This window comes from Rhineura floridana, chromosome 9 (assembly GCF_030035675.1).
Source record: "Rhineura floridana isolate rRhiFlo1 chromosome 9, rRhiFlo1.hap2, whole genome shotgun sequence".
Classification (NCBI taxonomy): domain Eukaryota; kingdom Metazoa; phylum Chordata; class Lepidosauria; order Squamata; family Rhineuridae; genus Rhineura; species Rhineura floridana.
In genome coordinates, this window is record NC_084488.1 from 120,335,289 (window position 1) to 120,359,575 (window position 24,287).

The 24,287-nt window shown below is 46.7% G+C and overlaps 1 protein-coding gene across 3 annotated transcripts in view; it reads right to left on the reverse strand.

The window, feature by feature from the left end:
• The window catches only part of LZTS3 (leucine zipper tumor suppressor family member 3), a 104,782-nt gene extending 81,241 nt beyond the window's left edge, over positions 1 to 23,541 (reverse strand). For 2 of the 3 annotated variants that reach the window (XM_061583511.1, XM_061583507.1), the window contains exon 1: positions 23,211 to 23,541. The gene's annotated coding sequence lies outside the window, so the exon portion shown is untranslated. The remainder of the gene's footprint in view (positions 1 to 23,210) is intronic. The other variant, XM_061583509.1, reaches the window with a different exon arrangement.
• Positions 23,542 to 24,287: the final 746 nt, after the last annotated feature.

Consider the following 24,287-nt stretch of genomic DNA (forward strand, 5'->3'; position numbering starts at 1 on the left):
CCTTCTTTCCACCCTCCCCTTGAGTGTTTCTGCCTGGATGGAAAGTGCCCTTGAACTCGGATAACGCATATTCCGTGACTGAATGGAGGACAGAGAGAGGTGCGCAAGTGTGTGTAGAAACTAGCCTACCGTACCAAGGTACATTTTGCACTCATTGCTTTGCCCATTGTTGCTTCTGACCCCACCCACCACTGGCACATGGCCCTCGGAAGGTTGTCCATAAAGGAATGCGGCCCTCGGATTTTAAAGGCTTCCAACCCCTGTTGTAGCACAATGGTTCTCAAAACGTGTCCCCAGTAGGAATCCTCGGGGGTTCGCAAAACAATTATGAGGGGCTCCTCGATTAGGAGATCAGGAATGGCGGACAAGCCAACCTGAACAGACAAATCTTTTCCAATCCACAGCCAGAAGGGAGCGATGAACACTGGGTGGCCAAGTATCCTACTTTACAGACAACAGGCCTTTGTTTAAAGGGCAGTCCTCTATTTGAAGGGTGGTTCAGTTTAAAGATAATATGGTCGACCGATGCCTGAACTATAGCAGTTCAGATTGCAAAATGGGGACACACGTGATGGAATGCTCCTACATACATAAATTTCTACATACATACATTTCTATATGCAGGGATTGATTTGTTTTTAAAAACCAGAGCAGCACTTTCACAAGAGCCCAGTCCTACAAGCTGAAATGACACAGGTCACACATAGATTGACCAGTGAACTCAGCCTATGCCTTCCCAGAGAAGTGGAAAAGCCACATGCTTTCTGTGTTGTACCCATGTGTTATTTTTGTATTGCGCTGCCCATTAGCACTCTCATTCCTGCTAAGCCTCCGAGTCGCTTTCAGCAGTCAAGAGCTGGTACAGCCTAAGGGAAGAGGCTAAACAGGGGCATGTGCGGGAGAACCATCTTGACCCGAGGGGAGAGGAGAAGCAGTAACAGACTCTTCTTAAACAAGCTGTCTTTTCCATTTTATTGTAACTTTTTAAAAAAATCATTACTTATTGTTATAATAATCTTAAGTAAACCGCTTTGTAAGGTCCACCTGAAAATAAATGCCTCAAATAAATTAAATAAATAACAAACAGCTCCAGCTTACATGAGCTGAGCAAGAGATTTTCCCTTTCGTTGCCAAACCACTACAGAGAGAAGCACGAGCCCTGTGGATTTCAGCAGGTCCTGCCTGCACTGACATATGGCAGATATTACCAATCTCTTGCTTCATTTGCAAGCCTTGCACTCACAAGTCACACTGCACCTTGGGCTTTTAATTTTTTATCTAGATGCTTCGTAGAGAGTAAGTCTTCCCATGTGCATTTCGCTTACAGCCACGCTGCATCATTAGCTTTGTAGTCTTAAGACCATACAATCTGTTGTTAGCTCCAGTTCATGTGCATTTTGTAGCACAATCCTATACAATCCTACTCAGAAGTCAAGTTCAATGGGGCTTACTCCCAGGGAAGTGTGCACAGGATTGCACAGTCACACTGCATCTTGGATTTATTGCCTCGTTCCCATGTGCACTGCTGACTTTGTAGCTTTAAAACTGCACAAGGGGTGTAAGCAGTGCTCATCCTCAAGCAGGACATGCCAGTATTACAAAATACACTTCATAGATGAACTGGCACCAAATCTGGGAAAAGTCATAGAGATTTAGTTAAGCATACCAATGCAATTTTGCATCAACCTACTTTACACCCAAATTCGAGACTCCCAGATCACTCCTGGAGGCACCCAAAGCTTTGATTCCGAGCTCTTGACTGGGCACCCCGTTAGCAACATTGCACTTTCGAACAGCCTTCCTTAACCTGCTACCTTCCCGATGTTGTTGGGACTCCAACTCCCATCAGCTCCAGCCAGCATGGCCAATGGTCAGGGATGATGACAGTTGTAGTCCAACATCTGGAGGGCTGCAGGTTGGAGAAGGCTGCTTTAGTAGCTCTCCCTGCCCACAGACCTGGGATGGGAACCTTCTTCAGTCTAAGGGCCACACTCCCTACTGGGCAACCTTCTGAGGGCCACATGCCAGTGGCAGGCAAGGCCAGAGGCAAAAGCAGACAGAACAACGGATGTAGATTTTACCTGTATCTTTGAGGCTAGTTTCTACACACATACCACATCCCCTCCTTGTCCTCCACCCAGGCAAGCAAAAGGTATTCTCAGACTTGAAGGACACACTCTAGCCAGGCAAAAACACTCAAGGTGCATGTGAAACAGAGCTAGGGAGGGGTGTGGCCTGGAGACAACCCTGAGGGCCAGACAAAGAGAGCTGAAGGGCCGCATTCAGCCCCCAGGCCTGGGGTTCCTGACCCTTGCCATAGACCAGCCTTTCCCAACCAGTGTGCCTCCAGATGTTGTTGGACCACAATTCCCATCTTTCCTGACCATTGGCAATGCTGGCTGAGGCTGATGGGAGTTGTGGTCCAACAACATCTGGAGGCACACTGGTTGGGAAAGGCTGGTCTATGGCAAGGGTCAGGAACCCCAGGCCTGGGGGCTGAATGCCCATCTCTGAATTCCCATCTTTCCTGACCATTGGCAATGCTGGCTGAGGCTGATGGGAGTTGTGGTCCAACAACATCTGGAGGCACACTGGTTGGGAAAGGCTGCCATAGACCAAGGAACACCTCATTAGTTACTTAGTTAGTTATTCTTTATTTATATCCCGCCATCCTTCCAATACTGGAACTCACGGCGGCTTCCAGATAAAAGCACATATAATTAAAACATACAGAATCTACATTAAAATGAAATTAAACTACACCCAATATTAAAACCAATCATATTGCTAGATAAAAAAGGAATCAAAATCAATTTAAAAATAGTAAAATTCGGCATTAGTAGTGCAGTTCCCAGCAGTCCCAACTTTAGCAACCGTCAGTACCAAAAGCTTGTTGGAATAGGAAAGTCTTTGCTTGACACCAGAAGGACTGCAGGAAGGGGGTCATTCTTATATCCTTAGGAAGAGCATTCCACAGCCTAGGGGACGCCACCGAGAAGGCCCTATCCCACGTCCCCACCAATCGTACTTGAGAGGAGTCTCCCCTCCTCTCCCACACTCTGAACTCCCATCACCCTGGCTCCATTATCACTTCTGCTCTCCAAACATGACAGCTATTCCAGCTTAGGTAATTAAAGAAATCCAGTCGGTCTTGCTCCCCGTTTCTCCTTCACAAGTACAATGCTTCTGTCATCCAAACATAACAGAGGGAAGATGCCAACTTGATGTGTGTGTGGATTTATTTATTTTTTAGTGTGTGTTGCATTAAAGGCATCATTGCCCCACATCTCGCCAGACTTGTCAGAGATGCCAATTAAGAAGTTGTTCTCTCCCAGTGGATTGCGCAGTTGAATGGTGCAGGCTCTGGGTGCCCCACACCGTACACCACATCAGCCGGAAGCCAGGCTGGGTGAACTGGAAGGTTGGCGCATGAAACCTCCCAGCAACAACAAACTGCCCGATATGCATTTGCCACAAGCAGAAGCCACACACCTTGGCATGCACACACTCACACCCTTCAACATATACATAGGATTCTGGAGTATTCTGGCTTAGAGCCATGAACCCACTGATGGCACCTTCCCTTCATTGGATCCTCAGACAAGGAAGAGAGAAATTTCAGAGATTCAGACATTTGGTGCACAACGCTGAAGACATTTGTCGTTTCTGCCATTTTGTTTTGTTTTGCTGAAAACAACTTAGGTAGCATGCCACAGGGTTTCACCGGAAGCCATTCCCTGAAGGTACCCCCACGAGGCAGTACGCTGAAGAAGCACCACCCTCATCCATACTGGTCCGAGCTCGGCCTGAATTTGGCCTAGCTCAGTGGTCCCCTAACATTTTTTTCCCCCATGGACCACTTGAAAATTGCAGAGGATCTTGGTAGACCACTTAATTATTTTTCTGCCGGTTTCAGCAATTGTAACACACTGAGCTACAGGATGTATGATTTTTAATGGTATTTTTGCAGACATGCCACAGACTACCTGTATGAAGCTCACAGATCACCATTTGGGAACCCCCTGGCCTAGCACAATGGTAGAACATCTGAGATCTCAAGTTTAACCTCCTGGAAACAGTCTTGCCTGAAACCCTCAAAAGCCACTGCTGATCAGTGTCAGCAATATTGAACTAGATGAGCCAGTACTGACTAAGTTCCCACACTAGGGATGAAAAGGTCAGCCAATTTCAGTTCCCCGTTTCTCCTTTTTCCCATATGGAATTCAGTTCTTCACATTTCTGCAGCAATACACTTTTTAAAAAATCCTCATGAAAATTGTTCAGCATTTTTGTGTAAATTTCTCCTTGTAACATTTTTTTGCTATTTTGACTAATGTACACATATTTACAAGCAAATTCTCCTAATATGATGCATTTTTGTAGGTCACTGTCTTTAATAATTTATGTACATATTTTTTGTAAACACTGTTTGGTTGGAGAATTGCATAGCAAAATTCAGGTAAGTACTATTGTAGAACAGTCTGTTTTTAAGATGGTTTCGAGTGTTAGGGCAGGATATAAATTTAATTATTATTATTAATAACAATAATAATTTTGAAGGATGGCTGTGTTTCAGTTCTCATATTGTTTTAGAAAGTGCAAATTTGATGGTTTTGGCTTTAAGTGCAAACGGATTCAAATTTCTCCCCCACCGCATCTCATACTGAGGGCAAGCAATTGTAGCACGGTATTTTTATCCAGTGTGGCGTAGTGGTTAAGGTGTTGGACTATGACCTGGGAGACCAGGGTTCAAATCCCCACATAGCCATGAAGCTCACTGAGTGACCTTGGGTCAGTCACTGCCTCTCACCCCCAGGAAAACCCTATTCATAGGGTCGCCGTAAGTCAGAATCGACTTGAAGGCAGTCCATTTACATTTTTTTAATCCACTAGCTCAACTGGTGGGAAAACAATCTAACTCTTATTGCAGAGATGCCAGTGACTATTGAGATATTTATCCAAATAAAGCCTCCATATTCAGCATACCCCCTTATGCCACATGCTGGATACAAACAGGGGCAGCCTATCATATTCATGTTCTGCTTATGCCAAGGATGGGCAACCTGTGGCCCTCCAGACATTGTTGGACTCCAACTCCAATCAGCCCCAGCCAGCACAGCAAATGGTCAGGAATGATGGGAGTTGTAGCGCAGTAACATCTGAAGAGCCAGAAGCTCCCCACCCACAGCTTATGAAGTGCTGCAGATGTGAGGAACCCTTCACCCACCCACCCCAAGATGTTGCTGAATTACAATTCTCATCATCCCTGGCTGTATGTCATCCCATTTAAAGCACATGGCTTCCCCCAAGGAATCCTGGGAACTGCAGTTTGTTAAAGGTGCGAGAATTGTAGCTCTGTGATGAATAAACTACAGCACCCAGGTTTATTTGGGTGGTGTCATGTGCTTTAACTATGCATTAAATGTACTTTACATACATGGTGCAGATGTGACTATTCCCCACCAATTGCGCTCCTGTGCTTTTAAGCAACTGCATAACAAACACACACACACACATTCGACAAGTGAAACTCTCCCCAGCACTGTATCCTCGTGTTAGAGGGAGAAATTGCATAAGTTGACTTTCTGCCTGTCAGGCCACTGTTAAGAGAATAGGTTGCCCTCCTAAGAAGGGAGAGAACATTAGCAGGCACTACTCATTCACTCTCTCTCCCACTCTACATTTCTGTACTTGCAAAGGGGTTAGCAGAAAGTCTTAATACAAGCTTGTCCAAAGCACTGGGTTAAAAGTCTTCATCTGCGATTTTGGGTTTTCCTCGTTGTCACGTTCATGTTCAAGCTAACATTAAGGTCAGCCGGGACAGAGCAGCACGACCAAAACTCCTTTTCTAAATAGACTTGGCTAGAAGTATGGCAACAAATCCAGCTTGCCTTCTTAATAACCTTTTCTGCTGCTAAAATTCCACTCTGAAGGCTCCTTTTAAGTGTGGCAGATCTGCGGCCGGCCAACTCCAATCGAGTAAAGGGGAAAAATGCTCCTTACTGGATCCAGTCAGATCCTTGTTTCAATAGTCTAATTTTATTAACTATCCAGCAACCTTGGAGGATTAATGCTCTGCTACAAAGTTATCCTATACAGATGGTATAGCACAGTGGGGAGGAGAGCCTGGCTAAGAGTCCAGAGTCTGTGAGTTTAAATCCCCACTCTTGTCTCCTGGATGTCAAGGGTCAGCTAAAGATTACCCCCACAGTGAGTGGCTCAGGGGTTACATGCCCTGCCACCTGTGCAGCCGTGGGCAAGCTGCCCAGTCCCAAGCAGCCCAGTTGCCCCCCAGCTGGCAGTTGCGGACAAGGAAGGGGCTGGCTCGTGCAGCTATGGCAAGCTGAGCAGGCCCTAGCCAGCTGGGGAGGACTAGCCTCCGAGGGAGGCAATGGGAACCCCCCTCTGAATACCGCTTACCATGAAATCCCTATTCATACAGTAGCCATAAGTTGGGACTGACTTGAAGGCAGTCCATACCATACAAAGTTATTCTAGTTTACTGGTAGTCGCTGGCCTCCGAACAGTAAATGAGGACTACAAAAGATTACAAATTTATCTAAAACTGGGGACTAAAATTAAATCCAAAAGCGAAAGCACAGATCCATCCAAACCATTTTTGTGTACTTGTTTACTTGAACAAGAACCATTATTTGACTGCTGCTGCAGAACTTCAAAAAGGAAATCAACCAGAAAGTGGAGACGAAAAATAAAATAATTCAGGTTACTAGTTCAGAATAAGGTTTCAGCTGATTGAAAAAGAACAATAAGCACAGCAGATTTCAGTGGCACATTGCTTGACTATTTTAACTGAAAGCCTGCTACATAGCGACAAAAGGAAGATCTTTTCCTGGGCACTTTTACAAGTACATATTGTCCTAAATAATGTGTTATGCTGTTCATGAACTAATTTAAATGGGTTGCGGGGGGAGCATTAGAATATTTAGTACTGCTGGTTGGATGGGGGGAAGCAGCCAGTCTAGAGAGAGGTCTATAGCCTGCTTTGATCTGGGGTTGCACTCCCAAGTTTAGGATGCAGGTTCACAGCTTGGAGATGCTTGTTGATCAGATGCTGCTTGAAATCATTCAGGTGGCATGCTAGCTTTTGCTGCTGCAACAGCTGCATCCTTTTCTGCAGAAGGCCAAACTGGCCATGGACATTTATACTTTAGTAACTTCCAGATTAGATTACTGTAATGCCCTCTACGTGGAGCTGCCCTTGAAGAGCGCCCACAAATGTCAACTGATCCAAAAATGCCACTTCCAGAATATTAATTAGGGCTGGCAGGACCAAGCCTATAGCAAGTTACGTTGCTCCACCTTTGATTGGTTGCTCATTTGTTTCTGGGCCCAATTTAAAGTGCTGGGCTCAGTCAATTAATACTTCTAAAGCCCTAAATGGCTTGGCAGCAGGTTGTCTTAAGGGCTGGCTCCACTTGTGTGTACCCTCAGATCAATCAACATTAGAGGTTTGGTGTGAGAGACAGATAAAGAAAAACTCACAGACTGGATTGGATTTTTAAAAAAGGAGAAGGGATATTCTCACAATCAGGAAGTTTTTCCAGAAGTATTTCTACCAACAACATCCTGGAATCGCTATTTTTCACCCGCCACCCCCAAAACCAATCAGGTGAGTGTCCTTGACAGCCTTAGAGTAGAGACACGCTTACTGCTGTGCCACTTCCAGTGCATCTCCACCTCTGTTTTCTGAAAACACAATGCTAGTCAAACCCCACCCCTTTTTACTCTAAAACCCTGATTGGATCAGCTCCAGTGCATGTTGCTTTTTTAAAATTCAGCTTCAGACAGAGTTCACAACTGATTGGTAGATCAACCAGTTTGCCTTCCAGGTGTCACCAACGGAAATGCTTCGCTGTAGGCTCAGGCAGAAACAGTGATTGGCCCAATGTTTTGCTGTGGGCAGTCCTGAAACATCTGAAGTCAGCAGTGGGGAAGGCTGGTGTGTCCAGCTGAGGGCACAGTCGCTTCAAAATGCAGCCAGAAAACACATTCTTGCTGCTTTTAAAGTGACTAATGTGCCCACACCCTTTGTCTCCATTAAATTTTTAGCACGGCTATATTTAGAACAGAGTTGTAAACCACCCAGAGAGCTTCGGCTATGGGGCGGTATAGAACTGTAATAAATAAATAAATAATAAAATAGAGTGGCCCTGCCCACAAACTCATTCCCACATGAGTCAATAACAGGCAGGCAAAGAGCTCTTTAACCCCATCCTTACCAATGCAAACAAACAGCCTGTGGTTGGGGCACATTCCCCTTTTTATGCATCTCCATAGCTTGCTCCCACATCTGAAGTGAGAGGCCACATAAAGGGCCTAGGGGCACATGTCCATACTTGAGGAAGAGAGAGTTTAAAAATTCCTGCAGTTAAAGCTACAAACTGCGGTACTTACTGCAGAATTTGCATCCGGTGAGGTTAAGGTTGCCAGGTCAGAAGCATCCCAAATAGGGTTGGCAGGTTCCTGGCCTGAGACTGATCCTGTATCTTTAGGAGAAGAGAAAGTCAGCCAAGTGCTGGTGTTCTTGCAACCCTGTAATGGGAAAAACCACAAGGTGGAATTCTCCCTTCCCCCTGCACAACTTTGAAAGACACAGAAGACCTCTTGGAGGCTGGGCCTGTAACTACAACTACAGCCTCATTTTAAAAACATCTTTTCAGTTGTAAAAGCTACCGAGGTGCCACACTTCATGACATCATTCTTTTTCACATTTGCATGCATGCAATGTGCACATTTCATTATGGAGTCTGGTCATTTCTAGTCTGACCCAGGGAACTGGATATAAAACATAGTAACGCCTCCCTGCCCCTGATAAGAAAGCAAAAGTTGGTCACCCCCATTTTAGCGCTTCCTAATGGGTGCCCAAAGCCAACTCCTGCATAGCTTGCCAAAAGTGCAATCCTGGACATGTCTGCATATTTATTTTATTTATTTATTTATTTTATTTTATTCGATTTATATACCGCCCACAGCCCAAGGGCTCTCAGGGCAGTGCACAACATGGATAAATACAATAAAATCACAAGAACAACAAAGTATTATATTATCTTGGATGAGCGGGCAGACCTGGCATGTATTACGGAGACTTGGCTGGATGAGGCCTCAGCTCCCATTCTTGAGGCCATGTGCCCGCCGGGTTTCTGTTACGCACAGCAGCCGAGGGTAGGAAGGCGGGGAGGGGGAGTGGCAGTCATCTATCGGGAGTCTTTAGTTTTTGCCAGACCTCCTCTTCATAGGACTAAGTTTGTTGACTGCATGTACTGGAGGTTGGGCCCGAAGGGCACTTTGGGGATCCTGCTTGTGTACCACCCACCCCACTGCACAGCAGACTCCCTGGCCGAGGTGCTGGAGGTGGTCTCGGCTGTACGGGCGTTGTCCCCAGAATTATTAGTGCTGGGTGACTTCAATGTACATGCCAAGACCGCTCTCATTGGAGCCCCTCGGGATTTCCTGGAAACCATGGCTTTCTGGGAACTGCACCTTAGTAATATTGGGCCCACCCATGTAGCCGGTCATGCTCTCGACCTTATGTTTGTCCTGGGAGGGGAGGGAAGTGCTCTGAAGTTGGGGGTGGTTTCTTCCACCCCTGTGTCATGGTCAGATCACTATCTGGTAAGTATAGACTTCTCGATGCCACACTCCCTCCGCAGGGGAAAAGGACCTATTAGAATGGTCCGCCCCAGGCGCCTGATGGATCCAGAAGGATTCCTGACTGCACTTGGGGAATTGGAACCTGCTGAAGGCCGCCCGGTCGATGCCCTGGTGATAGAGTGGAATGAGGGAATCACCAGAGCATTGGACCGGGTGGCTCCGAAACATCCTCTCCCCCTGAACAGAACTCAGTTAGCACCATGGTATACACCACGGTTGCGTAATCTGAGACAGGAGGTGAGACAACTAGAACGCCGGTGGCGGAAATCACGTTCCGAAGATGTCCGGACACAGGTTAGAGCAGCAATAGCTGCCTATCAAGTGGCAGTGAAGGCAGAAAAGAAGAAGTTCTTTGCTGCCTCCATTGCGTCCGCAGAGTGCTGTCCCAGGAGGTTGTTCCAAGTGGTCTGAAGCCTGGTCGGTCCAGTTGCTCAGGAACCCTTGGAACAGTCAAAAGCCTCCTGTGACAAATTAGCAAAGCACTTTGCTGACAAAATCGAACACTTGCGGAACTTGATCCCGTACGCCGTGGATACAGTAAATGAACCAGAGTTGGCCAGTTGCAAGCCGGTCAAATGGGATCGGTTTCAGCCTCTCCCTTCTGAGGATGTGGACAAGGTGCTCTCAACTGTGAAGCCTACCACATGTCTAAATAATCCTTGCCCGTCGTGGCTCCTTGTGAGCTGCGAAGAGAAATTGGGTGAGGGGATTAAGGCGGTGGTTAATGCATCCCTGGAGGAGGGTGTAATGCCATTAGCCCTCAAGGAGGCAATTGTAAAGCCCATCTTAAAGAAGCCCTCCTTGGATCCCCAAGTTTTGAACAACTTTCGCCCAATTTCAAATTTACCATTCTTGGGCAAGGTCATTGAGCAAGTGGTGGCCAACCAGTTGTCAACACACTTGGATGAAACGGATTACTTGGATCCATACCAATCGGGTTTCAGGACTGGACATGGAACTGAAACAGCCTTGGTCACTCTGGTGGATGATATGAGGAGGGCATTAGATAGGGGAGAATTCACCTTTCTTGTCCACCTCGATCTCTCAGCGGCTTTTGATACTGTTGACCACAGTATCCTTCTACATCGCCTGGAGGGATTGGGAATAGGAGGCACTGTACTGCAGTGGTTCCGCTCCTTTCTCTCCGATAGGCATCAACAAGTAGCATTGGGGGAAGAGGTTTCAGACCCTTGGCCTCTCAATTGTGGTGTGCCACAGGGCTCTATCCTCTCTCCCATGCTATTTAATATCTATATGAAGCCGCTGGGGACAATCATTAGGAGATTTGGGCTGCAGTGTCACCAATATGCGGATGACACTCAGCTCTATCTCTCGTTTAAATCCTCACCAGAGTTGGCTGTGGAGACCATGTGCAAGTGCCTGGAATCCGTGAGTGGATGGATGGGAAGGAACAGGTTGAAACTGAATCCTGATAAGACCGAGGTGCTACTCGTGGGGGACAAGGGAAGGTTGGGAGATATTGACTTGATGTTCGATGGGGTGAAACTGCCCCTAAAGGACCAGGTCTGCAGCCTTGGGGTTGTTCTGGATTCCAAGCTGTCCATGGAGGCTCAGATCTTGGCAGTGAGCCGGGCAGCTTGGTATCAATTACACCTCATACGTAGACTGCAACCCTACCTTCCTGTTCATCAGCTCCCATTGGTGGTACATGCCCTGGTCACCTCTCGTTTGGATTACTGTAATGCGCTCTACGTGGGGCTACCCTTGAAAACGGTCTGGAAACTACAACTTATACAAAATGCGGCAGCCCGACTACTTACAAATTGTCGTCGCCGGGAGCACATCACTCCAGTGTTGTTCGATCTGCACTGGCTTCCAGTTGTTTTCCGGGCCCAATTCAAGGTGTTGGTATTAACCTTTAAATCCCTATACGGTCTCGGCCCAGTTTATCTGATGGAGCGCCTCCAACGCCACCAATTATGCCGCCCGACAAGATCAGCCACACAGGGCCTTCTCTCAGTCCCACCAACTAAAACAGCTAGGTTGGTGGGGACTAGAGAGAGGGCATTCTTAGTGGTGGCCCCCACTCTCTGGAACTCCCTCCCATATGATCTCCGGCATGCCTCTTCCCTGAATGTATTCCACCAGGCCTTGAAGACCTGGCTTTTCAGACAGGCCTTCGGGACTTCCGGGGAGGGTTAATCTCTATGACTAATTGCCTATTACTCTGAACTGTCATTGTTTGATAATTTTTATCGTTTGTATTGTATTATTATGATGTATTTTATTGTAACTGAGTTGTACGTCGCCTAGAGTGGCCACTGGCCAGATAGGCGACACAAATTAAATTATTATTATTATTATTATACATTATTAAACAAGTAAACAACCTGATATAGATTAAAAACACAAATAGATTAAAATGCCTGGGAGAATAAAAAGGTTTTAACCTGGCGCCGAAAAGATAAAAGTGTAGGCACCAGGCGCACCTCATCAGAAAGACTATTCCATAAATCGGGGGCAACCACTGAAAAGGCCCTAGATCTTGTTACTACCCTTCGAGCTTCTCTAGAAGCAAGCCCCATTGAATTGGCTTGCTGACCTGCCTCACATCAGGTCACAAAAGAACAGCTGAGAGCTTAAAGTATAGGGTGGCTCTTCCAGCCTAAGTGTGCATGACCAGATCACCACTGGCTGGGTTCTATAGATAAATTATGAAAAAATGGAAATGGACTGTCTTCAAGTCAATTCCGGCGTATGGCGACCCTATGAATAGGGTTTTCATAGTAAGCGGTATTCAGAGGGGGTTTACCATTGCCTTCCCCTGAGGCTGAGAGGCAGTGACTGGCCCAAGGTCACCTGGTAAGCTTCATGGCTGTGTGGGGATTCGAACCCTGGTCTCCCAGGTCATAGTCCAACAATCTAACCACTATGCCATATTATAGCTGTAGTAAAAAGAGCTAATTTGCATTTAACACAACTCTTCCTGGGAGGAAACAGTGTCTCCGGTCTCTTGGAGAGAAGGCTAATAGCACCTTTAACAGGCCCTTGTCTAAGCTTTAATCATTCTGATTCGGGAGCTTCCCTGTACTTGGTTGGGCACCCCAAAGGGGATTAAACAGCTCCTTCTGCCGTACCAAGAAACTTTCTTGGTTTGCCCACAATTCCCTTGAGCCTTAAAAAAAATCATCCTTTGGTGCAGCCTTGCCCAATCTGGTCCGTTCCAGATGTCATTGTACTACAAATCCCTTTGGCCATGCTGGCTGACGCTGATGGGAAGAATCATCCCAAACATCTGGGGAGCACCAGGATGAGGGAGGCTGGTGCACTCACTTGGCCCCAGGTTGGGAATGTCTAGGACCGTGGTTCCCAAACCTCCCCCCGCATGGACCACTTGAAAACTGCTGAGCGTCTTGACAGACCACTTGATAATTTTTTTCTGCCTGTTGCAGCAATTGTGAATAAAATGCAATTAAAAATCAGTATGAATATTCAGTGCAATGGATCTGCTGTCTCCCATCTTCAACCATAAATCCACAGACCACCTGAATGAAGCTTGTGGACCACTGGTGGCCCACAGACCACAATTTAGAAACCCCTGGTTTAGGACTCGGACAAAAACAAAATGGACTTCAAATTACGATATAAGTGCAAAATCTTATTTTTACATTTAGGAACATAGGAAGCTGCCTTATACTGAGTCAGATCACTGATCCAGCTAGCTCACTTATGTCTACACTGACTGGCAGCAGCTGTCCAGGGTTTCAGGCAAGTAACATCCCGAGTTCGGATAACTGGTCAGTTGCCTGCTTTGGATGGGGTCGTACTCCCTCTGAAAGAGCAGGTCCGTAGCCTGGGGGTGCTCCTGGATCCATCTTTGTTGCTAGATTCCCAGGTGACCTCAGTGGCTAGGAGTGCCTTTTACCAGCTTCGGCTGGTAAGACAGCTGCGGCTGTTTCTGGACCGGGATAGCTGGACCACTGTTGTCCACACACTGGTAACCTCCAGGCTGGATTACTGTAATGCGCTCTATGTGGGGCTGCCCTTGAGGTTGGTCCAGAAGCTGCAGGTGGTGCAAAATGCAGCGGCGAGACTGCTCACTGGGGCAGGGCATCGCCAACATGGCACCCCACTGCTGAAAGAATTGCACTGGCTGCCCATTTGCTACCAGGCCAAGTTCAGGGTTCTAGTTTTGCTGTACAAAGCCCTATACAGCTTGGGACCAGGTTACCTGACAGACCGTCTTACCCCTTATATCCCCAGTCGATCACTGCGCTCTGCAGGTGAGGGGCTCCTGCAGATACCATCTTATCAGGAGGTTTGTTCTGCACAATATAGGAAACTGATCTTTAGTGTGGTGGCACCTACCCTGTGGAATTCCCTCCCCTTGAATAATAGGCAGGCGCCATCTCTGCTATCTTTTCGGACTCTTTTGAAGACTTTCCTCTTGCAACAAGCCTTTTAAGTTGAGACCTATCCCAGTCTGTGTCTGTGTTAGAATTGCTTGTTAATATGTTTTCTTTAATAATATGTTTTAACCCTTTTTTTTTTTAAAAAAAAGATGTTTTTAAAGCTTTTTTTAAAAATGTTGTTTATGTTTCGTTTTCATGTATTTTAAGGTCTTTTTATGATGTTTTAAAATGTTTTTAGCATTTCTGTTTGCCGCCCTGGGCTCCTGCTGGGAAGAAGGGCGGGATATAAATAAAATAATAAATAAATAAAATAAGTAACACTCCCAGCCCTAGCTGGAGATGCTGCTGGTGATTGAACCTGGGACCTTCTGCATGCAAGACAGATGCTCTACCACCTTTCCCCAACATTTTAAGCTGCAGAAGAACTTAATGTCCAATTTGTAATATATATGAGCCACATAATTTACAATTGTGAACCAGGTATTTATTTATTAAATTTACATCTCACCCTTCTTCCCAAAGGGAGCAAAGCAAACAGGTGATAAAATACTAAAATACATTTTTAATTTTTTAAAAAAAAATATATATTTAAAACAAAACATCTTAAAAATGGTCTTAAACAATTGCAGTACAGGTACAGAATGTTGACATTGTGATGACCATCCTCTAATGGGAATTTTTGCAGTGAAGTCTGCCTTATATTCACAGTGAAGTAAACCCCAACAAGCTGAAGACACCACAAAGGACTGCTAAAAGGAATAATATTTTGACGAATCGTGTTGATTTGGGGTAATTTTATGCTATCTATGCTTTCAATACTTTTGGAAAATGTTAATAGTACTGGATTTTTATTGCATTAAGTCACCATTAAGTTGCCACTGGGTATGAGGCAACTAACAAATTAAATAAATATTATTATGAAACATTATTATTCATTGGTTTTATATACTGCTTACTTGCCACTCTGCAAATCAGGAGCCCTCCAAACATGGCTGGACTGCACCTCCCATCATTCTTGGCATTGGCCATGCCAACTGGGGCTTATGGCAGGTGGGGGCCCAGCAAATACCTGGAGGGCCACAAGTTACCCACCCCTGCACTAAACTGAAGCATCGCTTTCTTTGGTAAGATGCTGCTCTTGATTCTTACACATTTCTGACTGTTTGGAAGTAGTTTCCTGTTGTCACACCTCATCTGGCTGGCTCCACCATCAATTCCTTCAGCATCCTCCACCAGAGGGTATTTCCACTGATTATTTTCCTCACTCTCTGACTTCCTCTATGCTAATCTGGGACAACCAATACTAGAACTTGAAAGCCTCATTATCACCTCATGCATTTGCCAGAGCAAACATCTCCACCAGAGGGGTACTGAAGGAAGTGATGGTGGAGCCAGTGCTTTGGGAATGGCCATAGCTCTATGGTAGAGCATCTGCTTGTCTGAAAGCCTGGAGAGCCACTGCCAGTCAGTGTAGACAATACTGAGCTAGATGGGACGATGGCCTGACACAGTACTAGGAATGGGAAGGTCTGTCAATTTCAGTTCTCTCAGTTTCTCATTTTTCCAATCTTAAATTCAGGTCTCCACATTTCTGTAGTAAAAAAAAAAACCTCACGAAAATTCTCCAGCATTTTAGTGTGAATTTCTCCTAATAAACACATTTTTGTAGGCAATTTTGACTAATGTACACATTTTTGCAAGACATTCCTCATCATATAATGCATTCTGCATGTTATTTTCTTTCACACATATATTCATCTTTATGCACACTTTTCCCTCTAACATATACATTTTTGTAGACATTGCTTGGTTGGCAAACCGCATCACAAAATTTGAATAAGTGTGAATTTTGAAAGATGACTATGTTTCAGTTCTTGTATCGTTTCAGAAAGTGCAAATCTGATAAATTCAGCTTGAAACGCGAACTGAATCCAAATTTGGTCGAGGGGAGCCTTCTTCATTTCACTAGCATGGTTTTGTTTACACACACACATGCACACTTAAAAGGACACTCAAGCGCTGGTGCAGATACAGTAATGCTGGGAGGAAGGATAGTGGCAAACCTTTCCTGGTAAACCTTTCCTTCCAACCTTATCACTTTCACTAGAGTCCAGAGAGAAGGCCAGTTGAGCAAAGCAGCCTTGCCTTAGAGGCTAAAATGTAAATGTACTGCCTTCAAGTCGATTCCGACTTATGGTGACCCTACAAATAGGATTTTCATGGTAAGCGGTATTCAGAGGGGGTTTACCATTGCCTTCCTCTGAGGCTGAGAGGCAGTGACTGGCCCAAAGTCACCCAGGGAGCTTCATGGCTGTGTGGGGATTCGAACCCTGGTCTCCCAGGTCGTAGTCCAACACCTTGAGAGTCATAGAAATGCAGGTGTGTTGTTCCTGTTCAATAGTGATAAAACAAGACAGTGCCATAGAGAGAGAAGAGGCTAAAGTGTGAAAAAAGCCATTCCCAAACGTGTACAACTGTATAACAAAAATGTCAGGTGCAGGATTAAAATCCCACTGCCAGAGGAAAGCATCTGTTCATAGGCGATGCAAAAGATGTACCAAGGCGGCGATGCAATTGACACCAGAGCAGGGATTTGCAGTTAAAGAACCTGATGAAGGCAGGTTTAAAAACTGCAGTTGTCTTTCACACGTACAAACCAACAGTGGGAGTGATGCTCAAAAGCACATAAGTGAAGTCGGTCATCGTCCTCGCCCCTAAATAGAACAAAGCTGGAAGAGCCAAACAACACACAACTTCCCTTGTTTTATAAAATTCATCCACAGAGGCTGCAAACGAAGGCAGAAGACAGGTGGGAGTACGAAGGCTGAACATAGAAAGCTGCTTTATGCCATCAGATCCCTGGACCACCTACCCAGGTATTGTCTACTCTGACTGGCAGCAGCTCTCTGGGGTCTCAGGCTAAGAGAGGTTTTTTCCATGGCCTACTCATTTTAACAGGAGGTGCCAAGGGATTGAACCTGGGATATCCTGCATGCAAAGTATGTACTCAGCCACTGAGTTATGGCCCCCTCCTGTGCTGCCATGATAAATTTTGAAACACAGGAGCTCGCCACGTCAGCCCCCCAAGGAGAGTGGAAGTGGCTGTGCTGACTCATAGATTCAGCCTCTGCCTGATCATTTTCCTCACTCTCCGACTTCCTATATGCTAGTCTGTGACAAGCAATACTAGAATTTGAAAGCCTCATTATCACCTCATGCATTTGCCGGAGCAAACATCACTCTGACAGAAGATATCACCCTTCCTCTGCCCCCATTCCTGCCCCCGGCATATGGAGAAGAATTAAGAACACTCCTCACATTTTCGTGTAAAATGCCATGTACACATTGATGGCCCTATAGTCATACAAGGTGTTGTTATGTGCCTTCAAGTCGATTACGATTATGGCAACCCTATGAGTCAGCAACCTCCAAGAGCATCTGTCATGAACCACCTTGTTCAGATCTTGTAAGTTCAGGCCTGTGGCTTCCTTTATGGAATCAGTCCATCTCTTGTTTGGCCTTCCTCTTTTTCTACTCCCTTCTGTTTTTCCCGGCATGATTGTCTTTTCTAGTGAATCGTGTCTTCTCATTATGTGTCCAAAGTATGATAACCTCAGTTTCGTCTTCTAGTGACAGTTCTGGTTTAATTTGTTCCAACACCCAATTATTTGTCTTTTTCGTAGTCCATGGTATGTGCAAAGCTCTCCTCCAACACCACATTTCAAATGAGCTGATTTTTCTCTTATCTGCTTTTTTCACTGTCCAACTTTCACATCCATACAAGTTATTCACTCAGAAATATACGAGATTTAGGAACACACAGCACAGTAAGCTGCTTTATAGCAGCAGGGCTGGCTCCATGCGTGCATCTCTGCCATCAGCCAAGATGGAGGCAGAGGCTTCATCCCCTTAGGAAAACCTCGGCCACCTTCTTGGTTAAGGGCAGCCGCAAAACACAGCCAAGAAAGGTAGGCTGAACAAGGGAATCATAGGAGGGGAGCGCTGGGGCCCGGGGTAGGGTGGTGCCCAAGGGCCCTGGCATGCCTGGGGCCAGCCCTGTATAGCAGGTTAGATCATTGGTCCATTTAGCTCATTTTCTACACACTGGCTGGCAGCAGCTCCTCAAGGCTGTGTCTCAGACCTACCTGGAGATGCTGCTGGGAGTTGAACCCAAGACCTTCTGCATGCAGATGCTCTGTAACTGAGCGATGGCCCTTCCCCTGAAATAATTAGTGGGGGGGGGACAGAACTTGGAAATGCCAGGGTTTTTATTTATTATTTTATGCATGTATGTATTAAATTTATATCTCACCCTTCCTCCCACAAGGACAGTGACTCATGACCTCCAGCATCCAAAGCAGATACTCCGTTACTGAGCTACAGTGCTCTCCGCGAAGGGAATGGGGAAGAGAATTAAACTTTGGAGCCGTTTGGCACAGCATGCCAATGCTGGAAGCTGGTATGTAAAAGAAGACATGAATACAGTTGTTGTTGTTGTTATGTGCCTCCAAGTCGACTACGACTTATGGCGACCCTATGAATCAGTGACCTCCAAGAGCATCTGTCATGAACCACCTTGTTCAGATCTTGTAAGTTCAGGTATGTGGCTTCCTTTATGGAGTCAATCCATCTCTTGTTTGGCCTTCCTCTTTTTCTACTCCCTTCTGTTTTTCCCAGCATGATTGTCTGTTCTAGTGAATCATGTCTTCTCATTATGTGTCCCAAGTAGGATAACCTCAGTTTCATCATTTTAGCTTCTAATGATAGTTCTAGTTTAATTTGTTCTAGCACCCAATTATGTGTCCGCAAAGGACTGCAAAAAAGACAAATAATAATGAATACAGTATAATAATGAATACAGTAGGGCCCCGCTTTACAGTCCTTCGCTAATGCAGCGGTCTCAATTAGACGCAATTAGCCTAAAGCCCCACTCATACGGTGCTTGTTCCACTTTTACGGCAGTTTTCGGGCATCGCACGCCATTCTATTCAATGAGTTCCGCTTTTCAGTGGTTTTCGCTTTTCGGCGGGGGCCCGGAACACAACCCGCCGTATGAGTGGGGCCCTACTGTAAAATGACAGAGCCCTGGGCTAGCAGTGGCCAAATCTGCCACCTCCGCATGCAGAGAGCGCATGCCAGATTTGATCCAATATCAAAGCTTAATAATGGACAGCTGCGGACTTCATGCACTGATGTGGTGCATCTATCTGGTGACAGAGCTAGATGGACCACTGGCTGATGCCCCATCATGGGCAACCCCTGGCTTCTCACCACAGGGCAGAAGTGACTCTCCAAGACAGGAGGCACAGCCCAGGTTAACACAGGGACATAAGAACATAAGAAGAGCCTGCTGGATCAGGCCAGTGGCCCATCTAGTCCAGCATCCTGTTCTCACAGTGGCCAACCAGGTGCCTGGGGGAAACCCGCAAGCAGGACCCGAGTGCAAGAACACTCTCTCCTCCTGAGGCTTCCGGCAACTGGTTTTCAGAAGCATGCTGCCTCTGACTAGGGTGGCACAGCACAGCCATCATGGCTAGTAGCCATTGATAGCCCTGTCCTCCATGAATTGGTCTAATCTTCTTTTAAAGCCATCCAAGCTGGTGGCCATTACTGCATCTTGTGGGAGCAAATTCCATAGTTTAACTATGCGCTGAGTAAAGAAGTACTTCCTTTTGTCTGTCCTGAATCTTCCAACATTCAGCTTCTTTGAATGTCCACGAGTTCTAGTATTATGAGAGAGGGAGAAGAACTTTTCTCTATCCACTTTCTCAATGCCATGCATAATTTTATACACTTCTATCATGTCTCCTCTGACCCGCCTTTTCTCTAAACTAAAAAGCCCCAAATGCTGCAACCTTTCCTCGTAAGGGAGTCGCTCCATCCCCTTGATCATTCTGGTTGCCCTCTTCTGAACCTTTTCCAACTCTATAATATCCTTTTTGAGATGAGGCAACCAGAACTGTACACAGTATTCCAAATGTGGCTGCACCATAGATTTATACAACGGCATTATGATATCGGCTGTTTTATTTTCAATATCTTTCCTAATTATCCCTAGCATGGAATTTGCCTTTTTCACAGGACGTAGGCAGCTGCCTCACAGCAAGTCAGACTGCTGTTCCATCTAGCTCCGTACCGTCTGCACTGACTGGAAGCAGCATCCAGGGTTTCCAGCAGGGGTCTCTCTGAAACCTACCCGGAGATGCTGGGGATTGAACGCAGGACCTTCTGCGTGCAAGGCAGATGCTCTCACACTGAGCTATGCCCTTCCCCAAGAAAGGTTGCATATAGACAAATCATTTATTCAGCATTCAACCCGATTTGCATGCACAGAGTTTGCCGGGAGGGTAAGAGGACATTGGGCTTGTCACTGAACATTTCAATTTTTTCACAGAGAGATCAGACGATGACACCTCATGCAAGTGTTACCTCACACTTTCCTATGCCTGTCCCTGTCACTTTCATTATTGCAAAAACCCCGACTTTTTTTTTGGGGGGGGGGAGTTAGTTTGTTGTTCCACATCAGCTTTAATTGCACAACCTGGAACATAGGAAGTTGCCTTATTGCGAGGCAGACCATCCAGCTCCATATTGTCTACACTGACTGGCAGCAGCTCTCCAGAATTTCAGAGAGGATTCTCTCCTAGCCCTACCTGGATATGCCATGGACTGAACCTGGGACCTTCTGCATGCAAAGCAGATGCCCTGCCACTGAACTACGACCCTTCCTGCACAGTCCAAAGTTGCTGGTATATGATTTAATCCCTCCTGGAAGGAGCAACAACCAGGGCCTGCCCGCAGTGTTCTTCTAATGATGCCACCACATTCCCTCCCTAGCTCTGCTCTCTCAGAGGTCAACGTCTTGTGGGGAGTGGCAGAGCATCTGCTTTGCATGCGGAAGATCCCAGGTTCAACCCCCCCCCCCAGGCAGCATCTCCAGGTAGGGCTGGGACAGACTCCCTGCCTTTCACACCGGAGAGCTGCTGACAGTCAGTGCAGCCAGTACTGATCTATATGGACCAATGGTCCGACTCAGTATAAGGCCACTGTGCTTCCATGCTACGACACAGAGACGCAACCGTGCGCCCAAATCCCGGACATGAGTGCACAGACGCTACTCTAGGGGCAAGGGAGAGAGAATCTGCGCAGTTTCAGAGACTTCCCCAGACGAAAGGCCACCTTGCCTGTCTGGGCAGCGAAATCCTTACACAGCACAGCTGCACCATGGATCTGATGGCAAGCAGCTCTTGTAACCAAAGGGGTGGCCTGAGAATGTCAGGAAGCAGCTTATTCCAGAGAGATCCTCTCGTCCTTCATGCCAGCAAGCCAGAAGCAATTGCAGAATCTCAGCAGCTCACGATCCAGTGGAAAGCTTTTGCATGCAGGCGAAACAGGACATAGATGTGCCTGCCTGCCTGCCTGTGTGTGTGCCCCAGTCAACATGCTTACATCATGCCCAACTGAGCCAGCGTGAAAATAAGCAAGAGGGCCCAACAGTAAAGGGCAGCAAAGGAGAGCAAGAGACAGAGAAGAGGTAAGGCAGCTCGCTCCTTATCTACACTGCAGTGCAGTTAACAGCTCACCAACCCAATTATGCACAGGGCCAACCCCAAAGATGATCAAATTGCTTCAGCAGAGCTTCCCACTTCTCTCCAACCCAAATACTCTGGCAGAATTCACCCCCACCCCACCCCAATTGTCCCTAGGCGCAGGTCTGCGCATCAGCAATAGTTTGTCGGGTGACGCTCCACCAGATGAAAGGGTTGAGGGTAGTCACCGTGGCAAGGAAGGAGAATTCAGGAACGATGGCCAGAGATCTGGAAGAGACAATTTGTATGCTTCTCTCTTCTGCTATTTTAGGAAACCTCGAAGGAGACAGGAGAGGCAAGGTTATGAGGCTATGCAGGACAGAACAGGCTGGCCAGATGACCCAATTAAGGGATCCATCAAAGTGATAGGATCTGAAATAAACAGGACCAGTCCACAAGGAGAGTGGAGTGAAATCCTTAAAAAAAAACATGAAGGCTCCATCCTCAAGAAATGAGGGGTCTCTGGGAAACTCATTAATTGAAGCATGGCAAAAAGAAGCCTTGATCCTATAAACATATGCATGCATAGATGAAGGCAAAAATGATTTGGAGGGGCTATAGCAAGCAAAAGGGGGTCACTCTTTAAAGAAAAACAGCCAGAAAGAGGACATTTAATCCCTCCACTCAGTTGTACACGATGTCACATCTGCAAGGAGTTTATATTCATCCCTGCTTTGCAGCTATAGATAATGTTACCAATATAAAAAATTTTTTAGCCATTTCTAATCTTGCTCTCGCTCTGTTTAGAATCTATGCTTAGCCTAAAGAGGAGAGCAGGTTCCCTCCCCCAGCTCGCTGCCACTGAAATGGTACGCAGCAGCATCCAAAGCAGATGACATAATTTGCAGCCATCCCCTGTTAATCATCCAAACGCCAGCACCTCACCTCACGCTCTGGATGACACCCTACTGATGACATCATCTCAAAAAATGAAGGGGGGGGGAAGACCCACAACCCAACCCTGACACCAACCACCACTGATTATACCTGCAAGGGGGTTATGGTTTTACACACACACACACACACACACACACACACCTTTATCAATGAGTGGCTGTTTTTCCATCAACCCAGCACCAGACGGGTTGGAGGTTTAGAAGAGAAGGAGAATAGGCTCTATCCCTTCCCAGGTTAAAAAATATAAATAAAAGTGAAAATATAAGCAATGCACAAATTGCGACTCAGATGCATCTCTTTCCAGCCTCCCAGCCCCCTCCGATAAGATCATATTACAAGATACAGATATCCAACCAAAAAGCAAAACGCAAAGTAAAATAATAGGCATAAAAACTAAAAAGAGGTTGCAAGGCTTCTCTCCTCCCCCCTCCCCCCTCCCCCCAAAAATCCTCCATCGTGCAGCACATTTTAATTGCAAGAATCTCTACGCGCAGCTCATCCATCTAGCCTCCCTGCTCGCGTTTATCCCTCAACCCTGAGCAGTTCTGCAAGGCAGGGGGCAACGCCGCCAGCCATGCAACCCGCCCCCCCACCGCGGTCAACGTGTGTGCCGCCGATGCCTCCCTCTCCTCCTCCACCCCCTCCCCAAATCCCTCCGGGGCGTGTGGGAAAGAGGTACCTCTCCTCCTGCCCGCTCTGCCCTTACTCTTTGCAGGATCGCAGCCGCGACGGGCTCCTCCGGGGGCAGGCAGCTCCTTCAGCCGTTGAAGGGGGCGTCCGGTTTTTTAATCCTCTTATTTGCGGGGGGGGGAAAGAGGGCATGAAAAGGTCTGGAAAAGAGCGCAGAGTTTCGAAATCAATTCACATGGGGAAATGCCGACTTCTCCCTCCTTGCACGGGGAAAAAAAGACAGAAAGAACGTGGGATGATCAGGCGGAGGCTTTGCAAGGGAAGAGCCCGGCGCCGCTGCAGGGAGCGAGCTGGCGGCTCGCATCTCTCCCCGCGTCACCGATCCACACGCACGCACTCGCAGACACGCGTCTTGCCCCCTTTTCTTGCGGCAAACGGCGACCGGCCCCCCTCGGCCACGCCCCTCTTGTCACAGTGCCGGCCTATTGGAGAGCAGGATCCAGGAGAAAGGCGGGGCGACTGCCTTTTTAACTCTTCCCTCCCGGCATCGCTCAGAGGTAAGGAAGCAGGGTTGGGTGACACGTGATGAAGCATGAGGATAAGACCATAGAGCTTCAGCTTCAAACGCGGAGGGGGGGGGGGGTCACTTTTTTGGAGTCTACACTTTTAAAAAAATATTTAAAAACTCTCGCTGCAAGGAGAAATATTTATTTATGCGTTAAGAGGTTTCTCAGTCTCTTTTCACCCAAAATGGTGGTGAAAGCACAGGGTGGTTTTCAACAATAAGATGATCATTCTCATAAGTTACATGATCAGCAACATCATCAAAAGGACTAACCCACCCAACAGCCTCTCAAAGCCTAACCAAAAAACCCCAAAGGGTGTTTTCCCCCTGGCATCTAAAAGGATAGGGCCTGGGAAACCAGGGTTTGAATCCCCACTCAGCCATGAAGCTCACTGGGTGACATTGGGCCAGTCACTGCCTCTTAGCCTAACCTACCTCACAGGGTTGTTGCGGGGATTAAACAGGGAAGGAAAGAACTATGTATGCCACCTTGAGCTCCTGAGAGAAAAGGTGGGGTATAAATGCAATGAACAAACAAATTTCAGTGGAGGAGGTCATTCC